Source organism: Salmo salar, chromosome ssa25 (assembly GCF_905237065.1).
Source record: "Salmo salar chromosome ssa25, Ssal_v3.1, whole genome shotgun sequence".
Classification (NCBI taxonomy): Eukaryota; Metazoa; Chordata; class Actinopteri; order Salmoniformes; family Salmonidae; genus Salmo; species Salmo salar.
This window is the reverse complement of record NC_059466.1, coordinates 548722-562163: the sequence shown is the minus strand read 5'-3', so window position 1 is coordinate 562163 and position 13442 is coordinate 548722.

Here is a 13442-nt window from a genome sequence, read left to right as displayed (position 1 = left end):
ACAGACAAAAGGACTATCTTCTCATTGTTGATCACTACTCTGTGTTAACTTGTCCTCTGTTATTATATAATTTTTTTTTTAAATAAGATGACAACTGAAATAAAAAGAAAATGCATTTTCATTTGTTATGATTTGACTGTTAAGAACTTAATGGTGTGCTGTTATGTTTGCACTTTCTATTGAAAAGGATGATGTTACAGAGTCTAGTTGATAGATAGTCGACCAGCTGGGCTGTTCCCCGGACCCCTATGTAGGGACTTGTACAACGCTTGAACAAGGCTACTGAACTTGACAGTTGTGTCTGTCTTTATTATTTAATCTAACATATCATACAGCAACAATCACGGAAATAAACCCTGTGAAGGCTACTGGAATTTGGTGTGGCATAGGCTAATCTAGCCATGGTTTGGCAGTTTGGATATTGGGCGAATTTGGAGTATTGCATCCCTGGATTGAGCTACATGTTCCAGCCATAACCCGTGCCAGCTCCGAGCTGCCGTTATAGGGAACCCGCTCCAACTGAAATTGAAAAATGTAGAGTCGGATCTCTGGCTAAGGCTAATGGCTTCATACACTATCTCACTATTAAATTATATATTTTTTGCAGCCATACCAGTGCTCTAGGAGAGAACGGAGAGTGGTGATCACGTTCATATCAACCGGTCAGCAGTAAAGCATTGATCGTGTAGGCTACACTGCTACATCTCCCGTAAAACCATCCATATCCCAAAAAAGACTACGCTGACCAATGCAAAACAAGATCACAATGCACAACGTTGTCACTCTCCATGTGTCATCAACATATTTTGAAACACATATAGTCACTCCTACAGTATTTGAAAAAACTAAACAAATGGAACCAGTGCGCATCGTTTGTGGGAATATTGGGGCCCGATTGAAGACTATATTAGCACATGAAAGAAATCCCCTCCAAGCAGCCGGGCTTCTGAACTAGTGCTCCTGTCTAGGCGATGGAAATCTACAGCTGAATTTAGACTGTCCAGCTGCTGACTGCATGCATTATGCATCTCCTTCTATACATTGAGATGGGAAACGTTTAATCTCAGTCCACTATTTGTCTGTACATATAGGCTATTTTGCCTGGTAATTAGAATGCAGAATATTAGCCTATACTATAGTTAGATTAACGAGAGTCTTGTCTTTAACCTGTTAGGGCTAGGGGGCAGTATTGACACGGCTGGATAAAAAACGTACCCGATTTAATCTGGTTACTACTCCTGCCCAGTAACGAGAATATGCATATAATTATTGGCTTTGGATAGAAAACACCCTAAAGTTTCTAAAACTGTTTGAATGGTGTCTGTGAGTATAACAGAACTCATATGGCAGGCCAAAACCTGAGAAGATTCCATGCAGGAAGTGGCCTGTCTGACAATTTCTTCCCCTTCTTGATTATCTCTATCCATTGCAAAGATCTCTGCTGTTACGTGACACTTCCTACGGCTGCCATGGGCTCTCGATTGCACAAAGGAGTTCTGTATCTATAATTCTTAAAATAATTGTTATGTTTTTTGTGAACGTTTATCGTGAGTAATTTAGTAAATTGTTAGTAAATTCCCTGGAAGTTTGCTAGTTCTGAACGTCACATGCTAATGTAAAAAGCTGGTTTTTGATATAAATATGAACTTGATTGAACAAAACATGCATGTATTGTATAACATAATGTCCTAGGTGTGTCATCTGATGAAGATCATCAAAGGTTAGTGCTGCATTTAGCTGTCTTCTGGGTTTTTGTGACATTATATGCTAGCTTGAAAAATGGGTGTCTGATTATTTCTGGCTTGGTACTCTGCTGACATAATCTAATGTTTTGCTTTCGTTGTAAAGCCTTTTTGAAATCGGACAGTGTGGTTAGATTAACGAGAGTCTTGTCTTTAAAATGCTGTAAAATAGTCATATGTTTGAGAAATTGAAGTAATAGCATTTCTAAGGTATTTGAAAATCGCGCCACGGGATTCAACTGGCTGTTGTGTAGGTGGGACGAATTCTAGCCCAGAGAGGTTAAGAATTCAAATTGGTTTCTTCAATAGAAACAGGTCCTGTCTTTCGTTAAGTAGCAGAAAACCAATCATTCAGTCAACATTCATTCCGATTATTGACTATGGTGATATTGTCTATATCAGTGGTTCCCAAACTTTTTACAGTCCCGTAGCCCTTCCAATGTTCAACCTCCATGTCACAACTTCCGCCGAAGTCGGCTGTTCTCCTTGTTCGGGCGCCGTTCGGTGATCGACGTCACCGGCTTTCTAGCCATCGCTGCTCCATTTCTCATATGTCCATTTGTTTTGTTTTGTCTTGTTCCATACACACCTGGTTTTCATGCATTTAGTCCTCTGTTCACCATTATGTCTTTGTGTGTAATTGTTTATTGTTACGTGATAATTTTGTCAGGCGCTGCACTTTTGTTATAGACCGTGTTTGTGGCACTAATATATTTTATGTGCTGTTGTTGTTGACTTGTATTAAAGTGTGCCTCTTTCATATACTCCACTCTCCTGCACTTGACTTCGCCTCCCATATACACGCCTAACAGAATTACACACCCAACTATGGAGTCAGCAGGAGCAGGTACCACGGTTAGAGGAGTCGAGGAGCGCGTCGAGGAACATTCGGCTATGTTACATCATCTTGGTGCCATGATGGATCGCGTTGTCCAGACTATGGACCGCTGGGAGAGACAGGAAGTCTCTCCAGTGCCTCGACCAAGCGCAACCGGGGTTATCTCTACCTGTCCCATCCGGAGCCAGTCCCAGTGGGATACGTCTCTCCCTTGATGGGACGGCCACACAGTGCCAGGGATTCCTATTACAACTGGACCTTTACCTGGCCACTGTGCACCCAGCTCCCTCGGAAAGGGAGAGAGTGTCTGTCCTCGTCTCATGCCACTCAGGGAGAGCTCTGGAGTGGGCTAACGCCATGTGGGGAGAGGATGACGCGGCGTTAGACCACTTCGAGGAGTTCACCCGTCGCTTCCGGGCCGTCTTTGACCATCCGCCCGAAGGGAGAGCGGCGGGAGAACGGCTCTTCCATTGAGGCAGGGGACGAGGAGCACCCAGGAATTCACCCTGGAATTCCGGACCTTGGCCGCCGGAGCAGGCTGGAGTGACAGGGCCCTCATTGACCAATATCGGTGCAGCCTGCGTGAGGACGTCCGATGTGAGCTGGCCTGCAGGTATGCCACCCTCTCCTTCGACCAACTGGTGGATTTGTCCATCCGGTTGGATAACCTGCTGGTCACCCGCGGACATCCAGAGGGGTCTCTGTCGGTGCCATCTTCCAGCACCCCCGCTCTGGTGCCCATGGAGTTGGGAGGGGCGAGTAGGGAGACTGGAGGAGGAGCCATCACGTGCACCATCTGTGGCCGCAGAGGGCACACTGCCGGTCGGTGCCATGTCGGTTCCTCTGGGAGTTGAGGTAACAGGCAGGGCACTCTGGCATCACCCCAGGTTAGTCTGCACCACACTCATCCAGATTCCTCTGTTGACCACCTGTTTATACCTGTTTGTTTCCCTGATTTTTTTTCCCCCGCATTCCCAGCATAAGGCACTCATCGATTCAGGCGCAGCTGGGAATTTTATCGACAGAGCATTCGCACTTAGTTTAGGGGTCCCCATTATTCCTGTAGTTAGACCTTTCCCGGTTCACGCTCTGGATAGTCGACCATTAGGGTCCGGGCTAATCAGGGAAGCCACCATCTCCCTGGCCATGGAGACGCAGGGGGGTCAGGAGGAGAAAATCAGTCTCTTCCTCGTTGACTGTCCTGCGTTTCCCGTGGTACTAGGTCTTCCCTGGTTAGCTCATCATAACCCCACTATTTCCTAGCAAGAGAGGGCTCTCACGGGGTGGTTGCGAGAGAGCTCGGGGAGGTATGTAGGGGTTTCTGTTGGTGCTACCATGGTGGAAAGTCCAGACCAGTTCTCCACCGTGCGCATCCCCCCAGAATGCCGATTTGGCTCTCGTCTTCTGTAAAGGCGACTCAATTACCACCTCATCGACAGGGGGATTGTGCGATAAATCTCCTGGCAGACGCTGGACTTCCCAGGAGTCATGTGTATCCCCTGTCACAAGCGGAAACGGTGGCTATGGAGACATATGTCTCTGAATCCCTGCGTCATGGGTACATTCGGTCCTCCACTTCACCCGCCTCCTTGAGTTTTTGTGAAGAAGCAGGATGGAGATCTACGCCCGTGCATTGACTATAGAGGTCTCAATCAAATCACGGTGAGGTACAGTTACCTGCTACCTCTTATCGCCACAGCGATTGAGTCAATGCATGGGGCGTGCTTCTTCACGAAACTGGATCTCCGGAGTGCGTATAACCTGGTGCGGATCCGGGAGGGAGACGAGTGGAAGACAGCGTATAGTACCACCTCGGCATTATGAGTACTTAGTCATGCCGTACGGGTTGATGAATGCTCCATCAGTTTTCCAATCCTTTGTAGACAAGATTTTCAGGGATCTGCACAGCCAGGGTGTAGGGGTGTATATTGATGACATTCTGATATACTCCGCTACACGCGCCGAGCATGTGTCCTTGGTACGCAGGGTACTTGGACGACTGTTGGAGCATGACCTGTACGTCAAGGCTGAGAAATGCTTGTTCTTTCAGCAGGCCGTCTCCTTCCTAGGGTATCACATTTCCACATCAGGGGTGGAGATGGAGAGTGAACGCATTGCAGCCGTGCGTAATTGCCCGCCTCCCACCACGGTAAAGGAGATGCAGCGATTTTTAGGGTTTGTCAATTACTACCAGAGATTTATTCAGGGTTTTGGCCAGGTGGCTTCTCCCATTACCTCACTGCTGAAGGGGGGTCCCGTACAGTTGCAGTGGTCGGCTGAGGCGGACAGGGCTTTTGGGCAGCTAAGAGCTCTGTTTACTTCGGCTCCCGTGCTGGCCCATCCGGATCCCTCTTTGGCATTCATAGTGGAGGTGGACGCTTCCGAGGCTGGGATAGGAGCCATGCTCTCACAGCGCTTGGGTACGCCACCAAAACTCCGCCCCTGTGCTTTCTTCTCGAAGAAGCTCAGCCCAGCGGAGCGTAACTTTGATGTGGGGGACCGGGAGCTGTTGGCTGTGGTTAAAGCGTTGAAGGCGTGGAGACATTGGCTTGAGGGGGCTAAACAGCCTTTCCTCATCTGGACTGACTACCGCAACCTGGAGTACATCCGGGCAGTGAGGAGACTGAATCCTCGTCAGGAAAAGTGGGCCATTTTCTTTAACCTCTATGGGCTAGGTGGGACGCTTGCGTCCCACCTACGTAACAGCCACTGCCAGCCTGTGGCGCGATTTTCAAAACCTTAAAAATCCTATTACTTCAATTTCTCAAACATATGACTATTTTACAGCCATTTAAAGACAAGACTCTCGTTAATCTAACCACACTGTCCGATTTCAAAAAGGCTTTACAACGAAAGCAAAACATTAGATTATGTCAGCAGAGTACCAAGCCAGAAATAATCAGACACCCATTTTTCAAGCCAGCATATAATGTCACCAAAACCCAGAAGACAGCTAAATGCAGCACTCACCTTTGATGATCTTCATCAGATGACAACCCTAGGACATTATGTTATACAATACATGCATGTTTTGTTCAATCAAGTTCATATTTATATCAAAAACCAGCTTTTTACATTAGCATGTGACGTTCAGAACTAGCATACCCCCGCAAACTTCCGGGGAATTCGCTAACATTTTACTAAATTACTCACGATAAACGTTCACAAAAAGCATAACAATTATTTTAAGAATTATAGATACAGACCTCCTCTATGCACTCGATATGTCCGATTTTAAAATAGCTTTTTGGTGAAAGCACATTTTGCAATATTCTAAGTACATAGCCCAGGCTTCACGGGCTCGCTATTTAGACACCCGGCAAGTTTAGCACTCACCATAATCATATTTACTATTATAAAAGTTTGATTACCTTTTGTTGTCTTCGTCAGAATACACACCCAGGACTGCTACTTCAATAACAAATGTTGGTTTGGTCCAAAATAATCCATCGTTATATCCGAATAGCGGCGTTTTGTTCGTGCGTTCCAGACACTATCCGAAATAGTAAAGAAGTGTCACGCGCATGGCGCAATTCGTGACAAATAATTCTAAATATTCCATTACCGTACTTCGAAGCATGTCAACCGCTGTTTAAAATCAATTTTTACGACACTTTTTCGTAGAAAGCGATAATATTCCGACAGGGAATCTCCTTTTCGGCAAACAGAGGAAAAAATCCCAAAGGCGGGGGCGGTCGGGGTCACGCGCATAAGCCCGTGTCCCTTGATCGGCTACTTGAGAAAGGCGATAATGTGTTTCAGCCTGGGGCTGGAATGACGACATTCTGTTTTTTCCCGGGCTCTGAGCGCCTATGGACGACGTGGGAAGTGTCACGTTAGAGCAGAGATCCTTAGTAAATGATAGAGATGGCAAAGAAGTTCCAGAAATGGTCAGACAGGCCACTTCCTGTAAAGGAATCTCTCAGGTTTTGACCTGCCATTTGAGTTCTGTTATACTCACAGACACCATTCAAACAGTTTTAGAAAATTTAGGGTGTTTTCTATCCATATGTAATAAGTATATGCATATTCTAGTTACTGGGTAGGAGTGGTAACCAGATTAACCTGTTAGGGCTAGGGGGCAGCATTGACACGGCTGGATAAAAAACATACCCGATTTAATCTGGTTACCACTCCTACTCAGTAACTAGAATATGCATATACTTATTACATATGGATAGAAAACACCCTAAATTTTCTAAAACTGTTTGAATGGTGTCTGTGAGTATAACAGAACTCAAATGGCAGGTCAAAACCTGAGAGATTCCTTTACAGGAAGTGGCCTGTCTGACCATTTCTGGAACTTCTTTGCCATCTCTATCATTTACTAAGGATCTCTGCTCTAACGTGACACTTCCCACGTCTTCCATAGGCTCTCAGAGCCCGGGAAAAAAGAGAATGTCGTCATTCCAGCCCCAGGCTGAAACACATTATCGCCTTTCTCAAGTGGCCCATCAAGAGACACTAGCTTATGCGCATGACCCCGACCGCCCCGCCTTTGGGATTTTTCCTCTGTTTGCCGAAAAGGAGATTCCCTGTCGGAATATTATCGCTTTTCTACGAGAAAAATGACGTAAAATTGATTTTAAACAGCGGTTGACATGCTTCGACGTACGGCAATGGAATACTTTGAATTTTATTGTCGGGAATTGCGCCAAGCGCGTGACACTTCTTTACTATTTCGGATAGTGTCTGGAACGCACGAACAAAACGCCGCTATTCGGATATAACGATGGATTATTTTGGACCAAACCAACATTTGTTATTGAAGTAGCTGTCCTGGGTGTGCATTCTGACGAAGACAACAAAAGGTAATGACATTTTTATAATAGTAAATATGATTATGGTGAGTGCTAAACTTGCCGGGTGTCTAAATAGCGAGCCCGTGATGCCTGGGCTATGTACTTAGAATATTGCAAAATGTGCTTTCACCAAAAAGCTATTTTAAAATCGGACATATCGAGTGCATAGAGGAGGTCTGTATCTATAATTCTTAAAATAATTGTTATGCTTTTTGTGAACGTTTATCGTGAGTAATTTAGTAAAATGTTAGCGAATTCCCCGGAAGTTTGCGGGGGTATGCTAGTTCTGAACGTCACATGCTAATGTAAAAAGCTGGTTTTTGATATAAATATGAACTTGATTGAACAAAACATGCATGTATTGTATAACATAATGTCCTAGGGTTGTCATCTGATGAAGATCATCAAAGGTGAGTGCTGCATTTAGCTGTCTTCTGGGTTTTGGTGACATTATATGCTGGCTTGAAAAATGGGTGTCTGATTATTTCTGGCTTGGTACTCTGCTGACATAATCTAATGTTTTGCTTTCGTTGTAAAGCCTTTTTGAAATCGGACAGCGTGGTTAGATTAACGAGAGTCTTATCTTTAAATGGCTGTAAAATAGTCATATGTTTGAGAAATTGAAGTAATAGGATTTTTAAGATTTTGAAAATCGCGCCACAGGCTGCAAGTGGCTGTTACGTAGGTGGGACGAATTCGTCCCGCCTAGCCTAGACAGGTTAAATCGGGTATGTTTTTTATCCAGCCGTGTCAATACTGCCCCCTAGCCCTAACAGGTTAACTGTTTTGTGTTTACCTGTCCTACAGACCAGGTTCCCAGAATACGAAGGCAGACGCACTGTCCCGGCTGTATGACACAGAGGAGCGGCCCATGGATCAGACTCCCACACTCCCAGCCTCTTGTATTAAACCCTCGTTCCATGTGTCTCTCCTCAGGCCGGTGGTGGCTGGTCCGCTCCAGGAATCTGAGGTGCGGGAGGTCCCTCCGCCCCCTTTGGACATCGAGAGGGCCCTGGCTTACATCGTTCGTTCCATCCTGGATTCGAGGCGTCGGGCAGAGGGCCTTCAGTACCTCGTAGAGTGGGAGGGGTACAGTCCGGAGGAGAGGTGCTGGGTTCCGGTTGCGGATGTTTTGGACCCCGAACTGCTGTGTGAGTTTCACCCTAGCCGGCCGGATCGCCCTGCGCCTCGCTCTCCGGTTTGTCCCCGAGGCCGGTGTCGGTGCGCCGCTAGAGCTGCGCGTCAATGGGGGGGTACTGTCACGACTTCCGCCGAAGTCGGCTCCTCTCCTTGTTCGGGCGACGTTCGGCAATCGACGTCACTGGCTTTCTAGCCATCGCCACTCCATTTCGCATGTGTCAATTTGTTTTGTCTTGTTCCATACACACCTGTTTTTCATTCCCCAATCAATCTACATGTTTTTAGTCCTCTGTTCCCCATCATGTCTTTGTGTGTAATTGTTTATTGTTACGTGATTATTTTGTCAGGCGCTGCACTTTTGTTATAGACCGTGTTTGTGGCACTAGTATGTTTTATGTGCTGTCGTTGTTGACCGGTATTAACCTCTATGTGCTAGCGCAAGCGTCCCACCTACTCAACAGCCAGTGTAATCCCGTGGCGCGTTATTCAAATACCTCAAAAATGCAAAAACTTCAATTTTTCAAACATATGACTATTTTACACCATTTTAAAGACAAGACTCTCGTTAATCTAACCACACTGTCCGATTTCAAAAAGGCTTTACAATGAAAGCAAAACATTAGATTATGTCAGCAGAGTACCCAGCCAGAAATAATCAGACACGCATTTTTCAAGCTAGCATATAATGTCACATAAACCCAAACCACAGCTAAATGCAGCACTAACCTTTGATGACCTTCATCAGATGACAACCCTAGGACATTATGTTATACAATACATGCATGTTTTGTTCAATCAAGTTCATATTTATATCAAAAACCAGCTTTTTACATTAGCATGTGACGTTCAGAACTAGCATACCCCCCGCAAACTTCCGGGGAATTTACTAACAATTTACTAAATTACTCACGATAAACATTCACAAAAAACATAACAATTATTTTAAGAATTATAGATACAGAACTCCTTTGTGCAATCGAGGTGTCCGATTTTAAAATAGCTTTTCGGTGAAAGCACATTTTGCAATATTCTCAGTAGATAGCCCAGCCATCACGGCTAGCCATTTAGACACCGACCAAGTTTAGCCCTGACCAAAGTCAGATTTACTATTACAGAAGTTTGATTACCTTTGATGTCTTTGTCAGAATGCACTCCCAGGACTGCTACTTCAATAACAAATGTTGGTTTGGTCCAAAATAATCCATCGTTATATCCAAATAGCGGCGTTTTGTTCGTGCGTTCCAGACACTATCCGAAATGGTAAATCAGGGTTACGAGCATGGCGCAATTCGTGACAAAAGATTTCTAAATATTCCATTACCGTACTTCGAAGCATATCAACCGCTGTTTAAAATCCATTTTTATTCCATTTTTCTCGTAAAAAAGCGATAATATTCCGACCGGGAATCTCCGTTTAGGTAAACAGAGGAAAGAAAATAAAGCTTTCGGTCGACGCGGGCACGAGCCTGAGTCTCACAGTACTGTAACCAGCCACTACCCAAACGCGCTACTTTGTTTCAACCAGAGCCTGCAAAGCCACGATTCAGCTTTTTGCCACCTTCTGAGAGCCCATGTGAGCCGTAGGAAGTGTCACGTAACAGCAGAGATCCTTTGTAATGGATAGAGATGGCAAAGAAGGCCAAGAAATGGTTAGACAGGGTACTTCCTGTAGAGAATCTTCTCAGGTTTTGACCTGCCATTTGAGTTCTGTTATACTCACAGACACCATTCAAACAGTTTTAGAAACTTTGGAGTGTTTTCTATCCAAAGCCAATAATTATATGCATATTCTAGTTACTGGGCAGGAGTAGTAACCAGATTAAATCGGGTACGTTTTTTATCCAGCCGTGTCAATACTGCCCCCTAGCCCTAACAGGTTAAAGTGGTGGCAGTATTTTCACGGGCTGGATGAAAAATATACCCAAATTAAACTGGTTACTACTCTAGCCCAGAAACTAGAATATGCATATTATTAGTAGATTTGGATAGAAAACACTCTGAAGTTTCTAAAACTGTTTGAATGATGTCTGTGAGTATAACAGAACTCATATGGCAGGCAAAAACCTGAGAAAAAATCCAGATCTGAGAATTGTAGTTCTTCTTTTGAATGCCTATCAAAACTACAGTGTCTGTGGGGTCACGTTGCACTTCCTAAGGCTTCCATTGGCTGTCAAAAGCCATCAGAAAGTGTTTTCATGCGTCTCCTGTAACCGGGCAGAGAATAGGAGCTAAGTCAATGAGTGGACTGCCTATGGACAAAGGGATTGGTGATGCGCGATCCCGATAGCGTGCCCCTCCTTCTTTTTCTTCTGGAATGAATACGCTTTTGTCCGGTTGGAATATTATCGCATTTTTACGTAAAAAATACCATAAAGATGGATTATAAACAACATTTGAAATGCTTCTAAGTACGGTAATGGAACATTTTGACTTTTCGTGTCTCAAATTACGCTCGCGCATTATGCTTTTGTATAGTGACCTGAACGCACGAACAAAACGGAGGTATTTGGACATAAATATGGATTATTTCGAACAAAAACAAAATTTATTGTGGAAGTAGCAGTCCTGGGAGTGCATTCTGACGAAGATCAGCAAAGGTAAGAGAATATTCCTAATACTAATTCTGAGTTTAGGTGACCCCAGAACTTGGCAGGTGTCTGTATAGCTTGCTTTGATTGCGAGCTATGTACTCTGAATTTTGAAAAATGTGCTTTCGCCGAAAAGCTATTTTAAAATCTGACACAGCAGTTGCATCAAGGAGTTCTGTATCTCTAATTCTTAAAATAATTGTTATGTATTTTGTTAACCTCTATGGGCTAGGTGGGACGCTAGCGTGCCACCCGTGGTGCACTCCATCAACAGCAGGTGCATTTCAAGAGCGGCAAATTTGAATCCAAATAAATGTCAAAATTCAAATTTTTCAAAAATACAACTATTTTACACCATTTGAAAGATAAACATCTCCTTAATCTAACCACGTTTTACGATTTCAAAAAGGTTTTACGGCGAAAGCATAAATTTAGAGTATGTTAGGACAGTACATTTACAAGAGTTGTGTGTAATGTTTTGTCAATTCAAAGACAGGGTCACCAAAACCATAAAACCAGCTAAAATGATGCACTAACCTTTTACAATCTCCATCAGATGACACTCCTAGGACATTATGTTAGACAATGCATGCATTTTTAGTTCTATCAAGTTCATATTTATATCCAAAAACAGCGTTTTACTATGGCATTGATGTTGAGGAAATCGTTTCCCTCCAATAACCGGCAGTCAAGTCAGCGTCACAAATTAAATAATTAAAATTAGAAAACATTGGTAAAATATTATATTGTCATTTAAAGAATTATAGATTTACATATCTTGAACGCAATCAACTTGCCAGATTTAAAAATAACCTTACTGGGAAATCACACTTTGCAATAATCTGAGCACTGCGCCCAGAAAAATACGCGTTGCGATACAGACTAGACGTCATGTTGGGGAGATCTAAAATCGAAAATACTATGTAAATAATCCATTACCTTTGATTCTCTTCATCAGATGTCACTTCCAGGTATCACAGGTCCATAACGAATGTAGTTTTGTTCAAAAAAGCTCATCATTTATGTCCAAAAATCTCCGTCTTGTTAGCACATGATCTAAGCCAGCCGGACTTCTCGTCATGAACGAGGGGAAAAAATATATTTCCGTTCGTTCAAACATGTTAAACGTTGTATAGCATAAATCATTAGGGCCTTTTTAACCAGAACATGAATAATATTCAAGGTGGACGAATGCATACTCTTTTATAACGTATTGGAACGAGGGTACCCAACATGAACTCGCGCGCCAGGTGTCTAATGGGACATCATCGTTCCATGGCTCTTGTTCGGTCAGATCTCCCTCCAGAAGACTCAAAACACTTTGTAAAGGCTGGTGACATCTAGTGGAAGCAATAGGAAGTGCCAAAATATTCCTAAACCCCTGTGTTTTTCAATGGGATAGGTTTAAAGTCAATACAACACATCAGGTATCCACTTCCTGTCAGAAAATGTCTCAGGGTTTTGCCTGCCAAATGAGTTCTGTTATACTCACAGACACCATTCAAACAGTTTTGGAAACTTTAGAGTGTTTTCTATCCATATATAATAAGTATATGCATATTCTAGTTACTGGGTAGGATTAGTAACCAGATTAAATCGGGTACATTTTTTATCCAGACGTGCAAATGCTGCCCCCTAGCCCTAACAGGTTAACGTTTAAGATGAGTATTTTTCTAAATTGATGTGCTCATTCACCAGGCGTTTTGGTGGAATACATTTTCTGAACATCATGCGCCAATGTAAAATGCTGTTTTTGGATATAAATATGAACTTTATCGAACAAAACATACATGTATTGTGTAACATGATGTCCTAGGAGTGTCATCTGATGAAGATCGTCAAAGGTTAGCCTGTCTAGGCTAGGCGGGACGAATTCGTCCCACCTACGTAACAGCCACTTGCAGCCTGTGGCGCGATTTTCAAAATCTTAAAAATCCTATTACTTCAATTTCTCAAACATATGACTATTTTACAGCCATTTAAAGATAAGACTCTCGTTAATCTAACCACACTGTCCGATTTCAAAAAGGCTTTACAACGAAAGCAAAACATTAGATTATGTCAGCAGAGTACCAAGCCAGAAATAATCAGACACCCATTTTTCAAGCCAGCATATAATGTCACCAAAACCCAGAAGACAGCTAAATGCAGCACTCACCTTTGATGATCTTCATCAGATGACAACCCTAGGACATTATGTTATACAATACATGCATGTTTTGTTCAATCAAGTTCATATTTATATCAAAAACCAGCTTTTTACATTAGCATGTGACGTTCAGAACTAGCATACCCCCGCAAACTTCCGGGGAATTCGCTAACATTTTACTAA